This window comes from Apodemus sylvaticus, chromosome 4, assembly GCF_947179515.1.
Source record: "Apodemus sylvaticus chromosome 4, mApoSyl1.1, whole genome shotgun sequence".
Lineage (NCBI taxonomy): Eukaryota > Metazoa > Chordata > Mammalia > Rodentia > Muridae > Apodemus > Apodemus sylvaticus.
In genome coordinates this window covers 134246552-134261080 of record NC_067475.1, presented here as the reverse complement: position 1 = coordinate 134261080, position 14529 = coordinate 134246552, and positions in this window count along the sequence as shown.

The following is a 14529-nucleotide window of genomic DNA, read 5'->3' as shown; positions in this document are numbered from 1 at the left end:
ACCAACTGTTAGAAACAGACCTTGGCCTGCCTCTGAAGCCTAGACTTCTTCCTCCACCCACATTCCTACTCGGTCACCAATTTTTAGGCAATTTAGAGTGAGGAAAACAAACCAGCATCTAGACAGACACTATAGACGAGGCTCCTTGGAGATATCCTCAGTCTAGGGCTAGAGCTGGGAATGCACAGGAAGAACCTGAACTATCTTGTAATACTAAACAGAAGAAAGCCCCTCCCAGTGGTTCACTCCTTTCTTCTTTCTCTCCTTCCTTCCTTCCTTTCTTCCTCTCTTCCTTCTTCCATTTCTTCATTCTTTCCTCTCTTCCTGAGTTTGTTTCCAGGAATCATTCAGGCTTGTACATGCTAGGCAGATGCTCTATAGCGGAACTGTACCTTGAGCTAAAAAGAAAAGAAAAGAAAAAAAAAGAAAAGAAAAGAGAAACCCTTTTATGAGAAAGCATAGGTAGACACGTCAATGCTCTTGTGCCTAAGTAACACAAGATACAACTAAATAGCATCCAATGGCCCAGGGGCAACTGAAACAAAACTAAATGGGGCTGGATACTCAAATAAGAAAAAAATAGAGCAATATTCGTGCACCATGCCTGAAACTAACAACAGAATAAAATGTGGAAAGAAAGGCAGGCACAGAGAAACGTGTTGGTAATCACAGATCTCCAGAGGCAAAGGGAAGCAGTTTGCAAATTCAACAGCCAGGGAGTTTGCTGTACAAAGAAGAAAAAAAAGAAGGATCCACAACCTTTCTTTCAGAAAACTGACTATCTGTGTAGACATTCCATCCTGAGGACCTGGACCACAGGTAAGTGCGTACTGCGTAAATGCTTCCTTCTGTAGAACATGGTGTAGAAATAAAGGAAAGACCATGCTTGGAACAGAGAGACCCTAACAAGTGACACTTCAACCAGGAGAGCAGAGTCCAAGTCAGAAGTAATACAGACTGAGGTATTCTTGATCTTGCGTCATGAGAATTCTCTAGCCCCAATGGGATCATGAAGAGAATAGCCAGTGAGTCCCAGGAATGGGTGTGCTGTGAAACGCTGAATCAGTACTTCCAAAAATCATCAAGGTCACCCAAAACAAACAAACAAACAAACAAACAAACAACCTGAGCCATGGAGCCCAAAGAGACAGCAGGACAAATGCAGTGTCATGCCCCAAGTGAGCTCTGGTTAGGAACATTTTTAAAAAGAAAATAATTAAAATTTGAGTTATAACTAATAATACTACCTCAACAGTGGTTCTTTAATTGTGACAAATGTATCATTAATTCAATAATAGTGGAAACTAAAAATGAGCTGAGAACTCTCCGTGGTATATTCAGTCTTTCGACAAATACAAAACATCTAAAATTAAAAGTTTATTCTTAAAAAACACTGAGACTGGGTCATAGAAAGAGGCATACAATACAAATACCAACAGGCACCAGTTATTAGAGAAATGGAAATGAAAATTGCATTTGCTACTTACTCTAGTTACTGGCCTGTGTCTAAGAGACAAAGACTCCTTCTGGGAGCAGCATCTCAGGGAGACCATGCTCCGGCTGTAGGTGCCTCACAGTGGACCACCCTGCCCCACCTCTCAGCACCAACCCAAAGACAACAAGTACATTGAAAAGAAAAAGACCAGTGTGATGAGGATGTAGAGAGATGGGAACCCTCACAAGAAATTAGTATGAGCATAGATGAGTAGAGAGAACACGGAAAACAGCATATAGATCCTTACCAAAAAAAAAATACTTTGTTATCCAGAAAGTCCACTACTAGGCACAGGAAGTGACGTCAGCATTTTAGAGAGAGCCACTGCCCCTCCCAGCTCGATTTAGCTACCGGAAGTAGACAAGAAAAACAAACAACATCAGTACCCATATTAGTTCCTTTCCTTGTTACCGACAAAGGCAATTTAAGGAAGGAAGAGGGTGTTCTGGCTCGGGCTTGTGGGACCCGCCCATCATGGCAGGAAAAGCATGGCGGCAGAAACTTGATGCAGCAGGCCACCGTGCATTCGCCGGTGCTCACCTTGCTGTCTCCTTTTTCCTCAGTTGAGGACTCCTACCGGTAGGAGAGTGCCTCCCACACTCAGGGTGGGTCTTCCCACCTCAGTAAACCCAGTCTAGAAACTTCCTCACAGTCATACCCAGAGATGGGTCTCCAAGATGATTTTAGATCCCATCCATGACATCTACCCCAATCCACACACTGCTGGTCTCACAGCATACACGGTTATTTCTCCTTATAGAGTTTACATTTTCCAACAGTCGTCTTCAGAGTGTCTGTCTCTTTTGCCCCACCCCCAATATGGTGCCTAGAAGAAGAAAGATGTCCATCACTGGATTCCAGAAATTGAAGAAAGCTGCCTACTAGGTGCCCAGCAGCTGTTTTCTGCATGAATGCATCCCCAGGAGTGATGTGCAGCTCTGGCCTGTGTGGTCCTGGGAGAATGGCACACTTGGGCATCCTGAAAGTGGGGCTCTCACTCTCAGCACCCCTCCCCCCAGCACCAATAGAGCTCTTCTCTCCACCATCCCAGTTTCTTGGTTCACCTCCATATCCCCAGAGGACATTTAACTCTAAGCCTTTCAAATAAAATCTGAGAAAGGAATTTTACCTGCTGTAATCAAATGTCCTAGAAAACACAACGGTTGCCCAGAATCCAGGCAAATTATAAGAACCACATATTTTCTTTTGTGTTGCTATTTAGTTATCCCAAGAACAGAGTCTGGTCCAGATAGCAGGAAAACCTAGACTCCTAAAAACCACAGGAAGCATGTGGCCCAGAACACAAATAGGTTTCCCTAAGGCCACTTGGTCTTAAGTCTCTCGGGTGTATCAGCCTTCGTGATTGTTATTTTATTCACAGTGCATTCCAGGTCACAGCAAGTTAGTAATTTTGCCATATCTTTCACTGCCTGGCTTTATGTAAGTGCTGCTAAGAATAAAATTAACCAGTGGGAGAAAAACATCAGTTTGGTATCTAATTTTAGAAAACTTGATGAATAAATCTATTAAATCCATTGTGGGGAAAGGGAAGAGCAAACCATTCCACGTTGCAAGGAGAAAATAAATAGAAAATAAAAGGTGATTGTCTTTATAATTTAGGACAACAGACTTAAATGTAAGCTTCACACACACACACACACACACACACACAACACCCTTTTTTATTTACAAATGACCATATTGGCTGATTGCATACTTTTATGCACATAACCCTCAACTTGGAATTTTAAGAAGATACAATCCCAGGCAAGAAGCCATGCAGAAGAATCATTACTGGAGCCCTGGATTCTGTGCTCGCCGGGGAGGGGAGGTCCTTTATGAGAGTCCACGATGGGCACATAAATCATCTTCCTGAGATCATGAGAAGCAGGTGCCCGGCAGGCTGTGCTGTAGACATCTGGCAGGCTTTCATCCTTACACCCGCCCTCCTGCTCAACATCTGGCAGCCTCTTCATCCTCTGCCCCACCCTCGCCCCCAACTGCCTCCCAACATCTGCCACACACTTCTCTTAACCTCAGAAGCAAATCCAGTCAAAAGCTCAAAAGCATAACATTCCAGGGGTGGTGACCTGGAGTTACACGCTGGGTGGGAGTAGAAAGGGATTTTGTTTGTTTGTTTCCGTTTTGTTTTTATTTTCCTGAACTTTAAATGAATACACAATTCTCTCAGAAACAGAATTTCATTCTAGTCATTTCTCAGTGAGAAGCTCGTTTAAAACTGAAATCTATGGTTGGTATCCAAAAGAAGCACCAAATCACCCCAGAACTAGAGCACACAATGGAACAATTTTACACTGGTGACAAGTGTCTTAGGAACAAAATGAATTAAGGTCTGTTTGGGGGAAAATGGATAAAATATTTCTTTCTTGCTGACAAAGTACAAATCACTTAGGTAATGTATCTGAACGTAATCTAAAAATGCCTTCTAGCCTGTTTTAGGAAGTGAGTGCTTCTTAAATTCCACTTCTCTGAGCCTCTGACTCCTCCAGCTTCTCTGGTTTATGGAGTCGTCTCCACTCCTGGCCTCCCAGGTTCTGACTGCCAAGGAAACTTGCTTGTTGGGCTGTCTCTGAAAGCCCTCTCCTGAGTCAGTCACGTGACTGGGAGCTTTCTCCCCTCCCCCTCCTCCTCCCCCCCTCCTCCCACTTCTCCTCCTCCTCCTGATTCATCTGCATTCAGTCTACTCCATCCTGACAGTCTGCTGCTGGCCACTTGGTGGTAGTTACCTCAGGGCTTCCTTCACCTGAGTAAACTCCCAACTTTCACCCTTAGGTGTATGTGCAGACACACACACACACACACAGGCACACTTTTCAGTTCCTTCCCCTTAGACTAAGCCCTGGTCTTTTTAAGAGGAGTGCGCAAGTATTCTGGGCACAGGTAAATTCTCATGAAACAGACTTTCAAACAAGGCGTGACACTGGGCTTTGGCTGCCTGCCAAGATGCTGGAAGTATCCCAGAGACTCGTAGACTAGACTCTTATCAAAGCATTTTATCATTTTATTACACACTTAAATTAGTAATTACTTTGGGGACATTATTTGGACACTCTTGTAGTGTGTAGTTTCCTGTTTCCAACTTTAGATATGGTTAATGGCTGTTCCTTAGTTGGAATTCCTTGTACATTTGTCTGCACAGTGTTGCCCTTTTAAGTCCTTAAGAATGTAGTAGGACAAAGAGTTATATTGGCATTGGCTTCTGTTCTGATAGTCTCTTGGAGTTGGGGAATCTCTTTGTTAATTAAAGTCACAGGAGGAGAGTAAGCTATGTTGGGTTAGAAAACAGTAGACTCAGAAAGGACCTTAGCAGGTTGAAGCTGCCGACCGTCAGTCTAAAGTAAAGGATATCCAGCTAGGCATAAAGACACTTCCTGACAAGGTTCTCCATTATTTAGCTTTCTAACATGAGGCATGCCTTGACCCTCTGCATCTTGTGTGTACGTGTGTGTGTGTGCATGTATGTATGTGTGTGTATATGTGTGTATGTGTGTATGTGTATGTGTATGTGTGTATGTATATGTGTATATATGTGTGTTTGTGTGTATGTATATGTGTATATGTGTGTATATATTTGTATATGTGTATATGTGTGTATGTGTGTGTATATATGTGTGTGTATGTGTGTATATATTTTTGTATGTGCGTATGTGTGTGTATGTATATGTGTGTATGTGTGTGTATATGTGTGCATGTATGTGTGTGTGTGTGTGTGTGTGTCCTAACCTCATCTGGAAGGAGTAAACTGAGCTCACCAAATGGCTCAGTGCATGATGACGTCATGTACCAAGGCCCAGGGCCTAAGTTTCATCCACAGGACTGACAGGACGAAAGGAGAAAAGAAGGCTACAAGTTGTCCCCTGAGCTCTGTGTGTGCTGGGACATGTGTGCACCCTGCCCCTCCCCACACACACATACAAGCAAATTAAAAACCAGGCAGTGGTGGTGCACGCCTTTAATCCCAGCACTTGGGAGGCAGAGGCAGGCGGATTTCTGAGTTCAAGGCCAGCCTGGGCTACAGAGTGAGTTCCAGGACAGCCAGGGCTACACAGAAAAGCCCTGTCTCGAAAAACAAACAAACAAACAAACAAACAAAAAACAAAAACAAAATAACAAAAAATGCAATAGAATGAATAAGTTTACCTAAATACATTTTCTTTACCTTATTTCTATAACAAAAAAATAACAATTCCCAAAGAAGAAAGACTAGCATAATTAACTTCGATAATCATTGCTATATCTCCTTTCATCTCTTCCCCTTTAACATCCCTCCCTCCCTCCCTCCCTTCTTTCCTGCTGATGTTTGTTGAGCGGCCCCAGCACATCACAACACTTCATCTGCAAATGCTCAAGCCTTTCTCAGAGATAAAGACTTCTTCTGCCTTAGCTATATTCTGCGTCACTACGTCAAAACAAACCAACTGACAGGCCCGGAATCAAAAGAACAAAACCACTTAGCAATAATTCCTTCTGTCCCTTTCAAATCAAACATCCCAAGGCCCAATGCCTCCCGCCCACTAGACTTGTCAGGAACCCAGCCACTTGAACATCTTTACTTGGGTCTATAATCAAGGAATAATTTGAGAGTTTTCAGTGACAGATTCCATTGGTCTCCAGGTCTTCAAACCAAGAGGAAATTTGAAAAGCCGAGGAGAGAGTTAAGAGCCAACTGAAAAATTCCCATCCTGAAATGGAGAGCAGATTCGCCATGAAACATTGAAAAGACAGAATAATGATTAAAAATATCAGTATTAAATACATCAGTTTCAAAGACTCATCTATTCCGTTTTTATTGTTCTCTTTCATCCGTAACAGGAACTACCTGAACACTCTCTGCCTTAGAAAGCAGTAGAAATGCATACCTGGGCCCACGCTCAGGAGTTGTCCCAATCAGGAAGGACATCCCTACTAGGAAGGACGTAAAGTGTCACACAAAGACTGAAGAAGATTCTCAAGGGACACTGATCACATCGGTTCCGGTCAGAACTCCATGCTTGTTTAGAAAAGTCTAAATATGTACAGAGGATAGGAAACGTTTTGTTACCTTTCCACCTCAAGACGTCCCTATCCCCCTTTGCGCCTTAGTAATAAAGCCACAAACTGCAGACCAGGCACCGTAAGGGTTGGGATTGCCTGCTGACTCTGCCTGTCTACACGGAAAAGCCAAACTGCCCCGGCGATTCGAACGTGCTTCTCTCTCAAATGAAAAAATGGAGAACGCAGCCGAGCCCCTCTGAGCAGAAACCACAGGTATACAAAACAAGAGAAAACAATACAAAAACGCATTCCACCAGGTGCCAATCATCTTCTTGTTAATGTTTCTACTAAAGGGCTACCGGGCTCTATTAGCCAATAACCACAGTATCTGTGAATTGCTAGATCACAATACTTTGGCGGCAATGTCTTGGAAACCCAGTGCTGAGAAAGACTTCGTACACTCTGCTCTTAGACCTTCCCCCACCCCGTCCGTGGCTATGCTCTTCACCTTGAATTGCTGTTCAGACCCTCCTGTCCTCCCCCTGTATCTGCCAGCATCCTAACTGAAGCCATGCCGATACCTACGCCTCACTTACCAGAGTCATCTTCTCATGGGACTGAGGGAACCTTTAACGAGCAGCCCAACAGCAGGAGACGCTGGCAGCTTCTCCATGAGAATCCAGCACTAACAAGCAAGAGACATTTCTAACTCTGCATCCTGACTTCACATCTGGAACCCGAGTGCCCCTCTGCCTGTGGAGCAGAAATCGTGTTACCATCTGCCTTATGATAAAGGTGGCATCACCCCCTCGGGTCTCTGCCGCCATCTCCTCATTTCTGACTCAAATGCTCATTGGTTGGTGTTATCGTGGTAGTTTCTGCTGATCCTCTTTTGCCTCCACCATCTTGACACCCTTAGCTGAAGAGACCCTAACCCTGTAGGCCCTGAGGCCCGTGAGACCGTCCCAGAGACGGTCCATGTCTAGTACAGAAATGGCCGCCTCCAACACCCTTGACTGGCTTGGTTAGACATTCAGAAAGAGCAGAGTAAGTGAACTGTAGAGTTCCCTTACTGAGTCTTAATGAGTCAGTAAGTGGAAAAACGGGCACTTTATAAAACACAGACAGCACTATGTCGCCCCAGGATCAGGAGGGAAAACTGGCTAGATTCATGTATATATGAATTGTGGGATAAAACACTGTTGTCTAACCTTGGTCACTGCTAAGAATCACTGTCTTGTGTATTCCCTGGATAGACACCTTTGCCACAAACCAGCAGTGCGACAGGGAGGCCGCACTTAGCCTGGGTTCAAGTCTGAATTCTAATCTGGAGTCTGTCGCTCACTAGCTACCAAGGCTCTGGGGTTTGGGGTTTTGTTGTTTATAATTGTAAATAGAGATGGCAATGACTCAATGCCTGTAAGCTGATAAGTAGAACGCCAGGCATGCAGTATGTGTGCAGAAATACGAGTCCGTAAGCCACTCAGACACATCCTCACTGTCTGCAGCCCTGCAAATGCATGTGCATCAAGGGTAGAAATGAGGGATTATCCCTGCATCGGCACACGTTTCCACACAAACGTGTGGAAGTCGTTCTCCAACCCAGAAAGTTTAAAAACAAAAAACAGTTTAAATAAAAACTCTCCTCAATATGGAGTGTTCCTTGTGATGTTGGCAAATTAGTCCTGAGCCAACGACCTGTTGAATATCTTCCATAATTCAAATACTTGGAAAAGATTATGGAAGCAAAACTTAAGTAAATATGTACATTGATAACTATTTTTGACAGTGTTATTTTACACTGTCAAATCTTAGCTGTAACTATTGAAACTAAGCCAACGAGGAACCCGTGACATCTTCTATGTCATTTGTTCACTCAAAATACACTTCTGAACAATATTCTGTGCAGGATACTGTGTGTGAGGTGAATGCGATTGGCTGATCTATAAGATGCTGTGTATGAGGTGAATGCGATTGTCTAATCTCCATGATGTTGTGTGTGTGTGTGTGTGTGTGTGTGTGTGTGTGTGTGTGTGTGAGTGTGTGGTGAATGCAATTCGCTGATCTCCATGATGCTGTGTGTGAGAGGATATGATTGGCTGGTCTCTGCATATGTTTATAAGAAAGTAACATGCAGAACACCTGCCAACCACAGTGTTCTCCAAGTGCCCTGAGAGACTTGCGGGGGCTGTTTCTGGTTGGAAACAGAAAGGCACAGTGATGATCAGGACCCCAGTGATTAGAAGTGGATGCTAGGGTCTCCTAGAAAGTAGGAATGGCGGACTTCAGCAATGTCTACTCTTGACATTGCTGAAGTCTGGGTCCGGGAATCACTTGTACAGTTCCATCTGGTGGCCTTAAGCGATGGATGGAGAGCAGGGAGTACAATGGTCAGATGAGATTCCAGGTCATGAGGTTTGGCCTCCACTGACTTTGGGCCTCTTTCCATAAAGACAGCACCCAGAAATCTGAAAGAAAGAGGACAATCCACACAGCACGCAAAGGAAAAGCTTTCTCCTGACGTCTCCATCAAGGCCACGAGACTCCAGAGCTCTCAGATGCAGTGTGCAGAGGCTTCGGGCCACATCTCAGCGTAGAGAAGTACTTGCTTGCCTGTCTGAAGTTCCGCTTCGCTCCACCCAAACTTTGTGGCAGCAACACATCTATAAAGCACAGCTGATTTATTTTCCCCTGAGAAAAATCCCTGTGAGCCCTGTGTCCCTCCAAACCATTTCTTTATTTTCAGTGTCTCCAAAAACTAGGGCTCCTAGCCAGCCCCAGTAACATATTAGCTGATGAAATAAAAGTGTTATATTCGTTCATCCCTTAGGTCAAGGTGACGGTGGAAGGTCTGGCATGTATCATAGGAGGTAATAAACCCAATTGCCTGTCCCTCTGAGAAGCCTGGCTTTAAATTTAGGTTACATCATGAGTGGGGTTGGTGGCACTATCTGTCTCCTGGGAATAGGTGTTTGGTTTGTGAAGATTTGACACATTCAGTATAATTAGTATTCACTACTGTGGTCAAAGCCCCAGAAAGCTGGAATTCCTATGCACTACAACCAACCTCCTTTCCTTTCCTTTCCTTTCCTTTCCTTTCCTTTCCTTTCCTTTCCTCTCCTCTCCTCTCCTCTCCTCTCCTCTCCTCTCCTCTCCTCTCCTCTCCTCTCCTCTCCTCTCCTCTCCTCTCCTCCTCTCTTCTCCTCTCCTCCTCTCCTCTCCTCTCCTCTCTCCTCTCCTCCTCCTCCTCCTCCTCCTCCTCCTCCTCCTCCTCCTCCTCCTCCTCCTCCTCCTCCTCTTCTTCTTCTTCTTCTTCTTCTTCTTCTTCTTCTTCTTCTTCTTCTCCTTCCTCTCTCTCCCTCTGTCTCTGTCTCTGTCTCTGTTTCTCTGTCTTTGTCTCTCTGTCTCTGTCTCTCTGTCTCTCTGTCTCTCTGTCTCTCTGTCTCTCTCTCTCTCTCTCTCTCTCTCTCTCTCTCTCTCTCTCTCTCTGCTTTTATCTCTTTCTTGAGGACCATGCAGGCTGGAGGCCCAAGTGGATTTCTTCCAGACGTCCTGGGTTCTCCACACAGTATCAACTGAATGCAGGCCTCGGCCATCGCTGTTAGGAGTATCTAGAGCAGAGGTGACTGTCACCCAAAGCACCTAGCTCCCACACAGGACCACTGATTGCACAGTGTGGGTTTCATGTAAAGAGTTTCCTGGATGAGGCCCGTGGCTGAAAGAGGTTCTGAGCACTGAACAGTGTGTCTGCTATCCGCCATTAAAGGTCTTATTGTTCCTTAGATAAAACGGCATGAGCACACATGCAAACAGAAACACTTGCTCACGACACAGAAAATGTCCTCTCTTCTCAAGCATAACAGCCTCTTGTGTGTCTTAAACCTGCTAAATTCCCATTTTAGGGGGCCTGTGATAGGCTTCCAGAGGAAGCTGCCAAAACCATCACTATATTTAGCTGTTTATCACACATCAGCTCAAGGTGGTGTGTGCTGGTAGACATGCCGCAACTCAGAGAAGATGGGAGTTCGTGAGTGTGGGGGTGGGGTGGGAGGAGAGCGGGGGCCAGGCGGGGGCAGAAAGCTTTAGAAAGATTCAGAACAGGGAAAAAGCTGTGATTCGAGCTGTGTCGTTTCTAAGTCAAAATAAATAAATGGGTAACTACCAGGCTTCTACGCAGAACAGTGCAAGCCAATTTTAAAGTTAAAACCGACAGTGATGATGAGGTAACAGCAGATTCCGTGGCTCTGAAAGAAAATGAGGTCAGGCTCTGGTTTCTGGGTCCTTAGGTTGGGGCTATTTAGTGTGTTTTCTGTGGGCTGCCATGTGGGGAACAGGAAAAAAAAGATCTCTTTAATTTCTCTCACCAAAAGTTGTATGTGCCAGTTTGAAATTCCCATAAGTTTGTTCTGTGTGGTCTCCAGATAAATAATAGTCCTCTGGGGGTGTGTAGCACATGACAAGGCAGAAAGGGAGCACTACCGGCCTGGAGATCAGGGTGGCGTCTCCAAATGCCATCTCTCCAAACAGACACCAGCGCTTGGCTTCCTGGGATGGCAGCTGATTTAGAAGAGAGCTTCGTGTAGAAGCGGCTTCAAGGTTCTCCGTGGTCCCTGACCTCATTAATGATTTTTAGGAGAGACAGTGACACAAGCATCTGAGGGCACCTCCTCAGTCCCACATCTCAAGCCGCGACATTACATTTTATCTTGTCATTTGTTAAAGGTTTAAGAAAATGGAAACTAATTGCATGTTGCTCCTAAAAAATCAGTTTTTAAAAATAGTTGGGCACAAGCCTGCAAAGTCTGGTCTAACCATGGCTGAGAGCTGACCTCTAATCAGCCCTCCAGATTGATTCTGGAGGTTCATTTGTATTTTAGTTCCTAACACTCTTCTCCCTCACAAACAAAACACACTAGTTTAGAATTAAGAGCCTTGCCAAGGACCAAGCAGAGAAACATAGATGGGTAAACAGTGCCACCTAGTGGCCCTCATGATGCTCAGCAAAAGGAACGGCAAGGCCCGTTGTGGTTTTGGGGGCTTCAAGTCCCCATTCTCATCCTCTAGCAAACACGGGGGGGGGGGGGAGAATTTTCCTCTAGGTGACAGCCAAAAACCAACCAACAGCAAAGAAGACCAAACTATACTGTTTCTCTTCACTTAGCCAGGCCTCCAGTGCCCTAAGGGGGATCTTTTCCAAATCAAAATGAAAACAACAGCTAGCTTTCGTGGACGACCTGAACCAATGCTTTCTCCAGCTCCTGACAGCTAACCATCTCTGTGGTCTGTTTTTCGCCAGTGGTGACAGCACATCAGTCTTGGATCACGGACCTGGGTTCTGACTGCCTTGCAGTGAAGACACGATGCGGTTCTCCCAGCACACCGCAGCCCCGAGGGCTGGATATGTATAGCTGCTCAATAATTAGATCCACGTTAAGCTTTTACTTCGGGATACAGAAAGGAACTGACAGGAATCCTATCCTCTAAGAACGTATCCTCTCCGATAATTTAAATGTGTAGAGTACTTCAGAGCGATTACCATTTGAAAGTATCTCCACAGTCTGATAAGGTAATTATGGTACTGATTTTAGAAATGATGTTTTGTGATTTGTCCAAGGTCATGAAGATAAGAAGAGGCAGCTGTCCAGATGAGAGCTCCTCATTCCTCAGCAAGGTGCCTCTTTCCCGAGGGAAAGAGATTCCTAGTTTTACAGTGGAGACTGGGAGTGGTGTCCGGAAGCCCCAGAGAGCTGACTTGAAGATCGTTGCTATCAGGCTGAAGAGTAGCGTGCTCTTCCTTGCCTGGCCCACTTCCACAGTCGGAAAAGAATGCTACAAACCAAACCTCTCAATAGAGCAGATTAAAAGGAATCAGTTACATTCTCCCCATCTCAGAAAAGTTAAAAACATAAAGAATTTTCCTTAGCCTAAGGAAGGCACACCCATACACACACACACACACACACACACACACACACACACACACACACGCACACACGTGCACGCGCACACGCACCATTATATATTAAAGAGGTGAGAGGACATATTTCCCCTAGCAAACCTAACTGGACAAAGATAGCATTTTGTCTCTTACTCAAGGTCATAGCTAGTGCAATAAGACAAGAAAAGGAAGTTAAAGGTGCCTGCATTCTAGAAAAGGAAGAAGCAAGCATCTATTTAGGAAGCAGGACAGTCAAGTAGAAAACCCTACAGAAACTTAAACACTAACAAATAAGGTGGTTCAGGACACGTCAGAGGTAAAAGTGATGGCTTCCTTGTCTACCAGCGATGAGAAACTGGAAGTTAAAATTAAGGAACACTATTTCTAATTCTACCCAAAACAATAATGATAAAGAAACAATCTAAAACAGAAAATGCATGTTCATTCTCCATAGGAAAATTATCTTTAGCGTGGAAGAAGAAACACGCTTTCTAGTACATATAAAAATAAGTCAAGAGAACCAAAGTAAAGTGTAATCTCTCTCTTTACAGAGACTGGAAGGTTCTGCCAGAAGTCAAACTGTTTCAAACACTAGGCTAGCAGCCCGTGAGAGGTTAGCTCATCCTCTCACCCTCCCTGTAGTCTGTCAGAACAGAGGGTCAAAACAACACTGAGATTCCACCTCACACCCCTCTCACGCTGGTCAGAATGGCTAAGATGAAAAACTCAGGGGACAGCAGATGCTGGAGAGGATGTGGGGAAAAAGGAACACTGTTCCATTGTTGGTGGGATTGCAAGCTGGTAAAACCACTCTGGAAATCAGTTCGGCAGTTCCTCAGAAAATTAGACATAGACTAATTAGACCTAAAATTAGTCTAAAATTATGTCTAAAATTAGACCTGAGGAGCCAGCTATACCACTCCTGGGCATATACCCAGAAGATGCTACAACATGTAATAAGGACACATGCTCCACTATGTTCATAGCTGTCTTATTTATAATAGCCAGAAGCTGGGAAGAACAACATCATTCCTTCAACAGAGGAATGGATACAGAAGCTGTGGTATATCTATACAATGGAGTACTATTCAGCTATTAAAAACAGTGAATTCATGAAATTCTTAGGCAAATGGATGGAACTAAAAAGTGTCATCCTGAGTGAGGTAACCCAATCACAAAAGAACACACATGGTATGCACTTACTGATAACTGGATATTAGCCCAAAAGCTTAAAATAAACAAGTTACAATTCTCCCAGCACAGGAAGCTCAAGAAGAAGGAGGACTTAAGTAAGGGTGCTGTGGTTCCTCTGAGAAAGGGAACAAAATACTCACAGGATCAATAAGGGAGACATTGTGTGGAGCAGAGACTGAAGTAAAGGCCACCCAGAGACTGCCCTACCTGGGATTCATCCTATAAACAGTCAGTAAAACCTGACACTACTATGGATGACAAGAAGTGTATACCAAAAAAAAAAAAAAAAGCCTGTTATGGCTGTCTCCAGAGGGGCCCTGCCAGAGCCTTACAGAGGCAGAGGCCAGCAGTCAACCACTGGACTGGGCGTGGGGTCCCCAATGGAGGAGCTGGAGGGTGGTCCGGAGGAGCTGGAGGGGTTTACAGCCCCATAGGAAGAACAATGATTTCGGTCACCCAGATGCCCCAGGACTCCCAGGGTCTAAGCCATCAACCAAGCGGTACACATGGTTCCAGCCAGAAAGTGGCAGAGGAAGGCCTTGTTGGGCATCAGTGGGAGGAGTGGTCTTTTGTCAGGTGAAGGCTCAACAGAGGCCCAACAAAGGGAAACAGAGGGGGGGAGGTGGGAGTGGGTCAGGTGGAGGGGGGAGGAAGGGCTGGGGGGTCTTAGGGGAGGGGGGGGAATCGGGAAAGGTTTTACCATTGGTAATGTAAATGAAGACGATATTCAATAAAAAAGAAAGAAAGACAGCGAAGAGGAGCACACAGAGGAAAACAGTAAGTTGGATTTAATAAACCTGTTTTTTATTAAAGACTTTCTTGGCAAGTGGCTGAAAGAGTATTCGCTGTCTGGGCAATGGACTCAGGCATCGTGACTGACTAGTGTGTGTGAGGTCTGTAAGGGCAC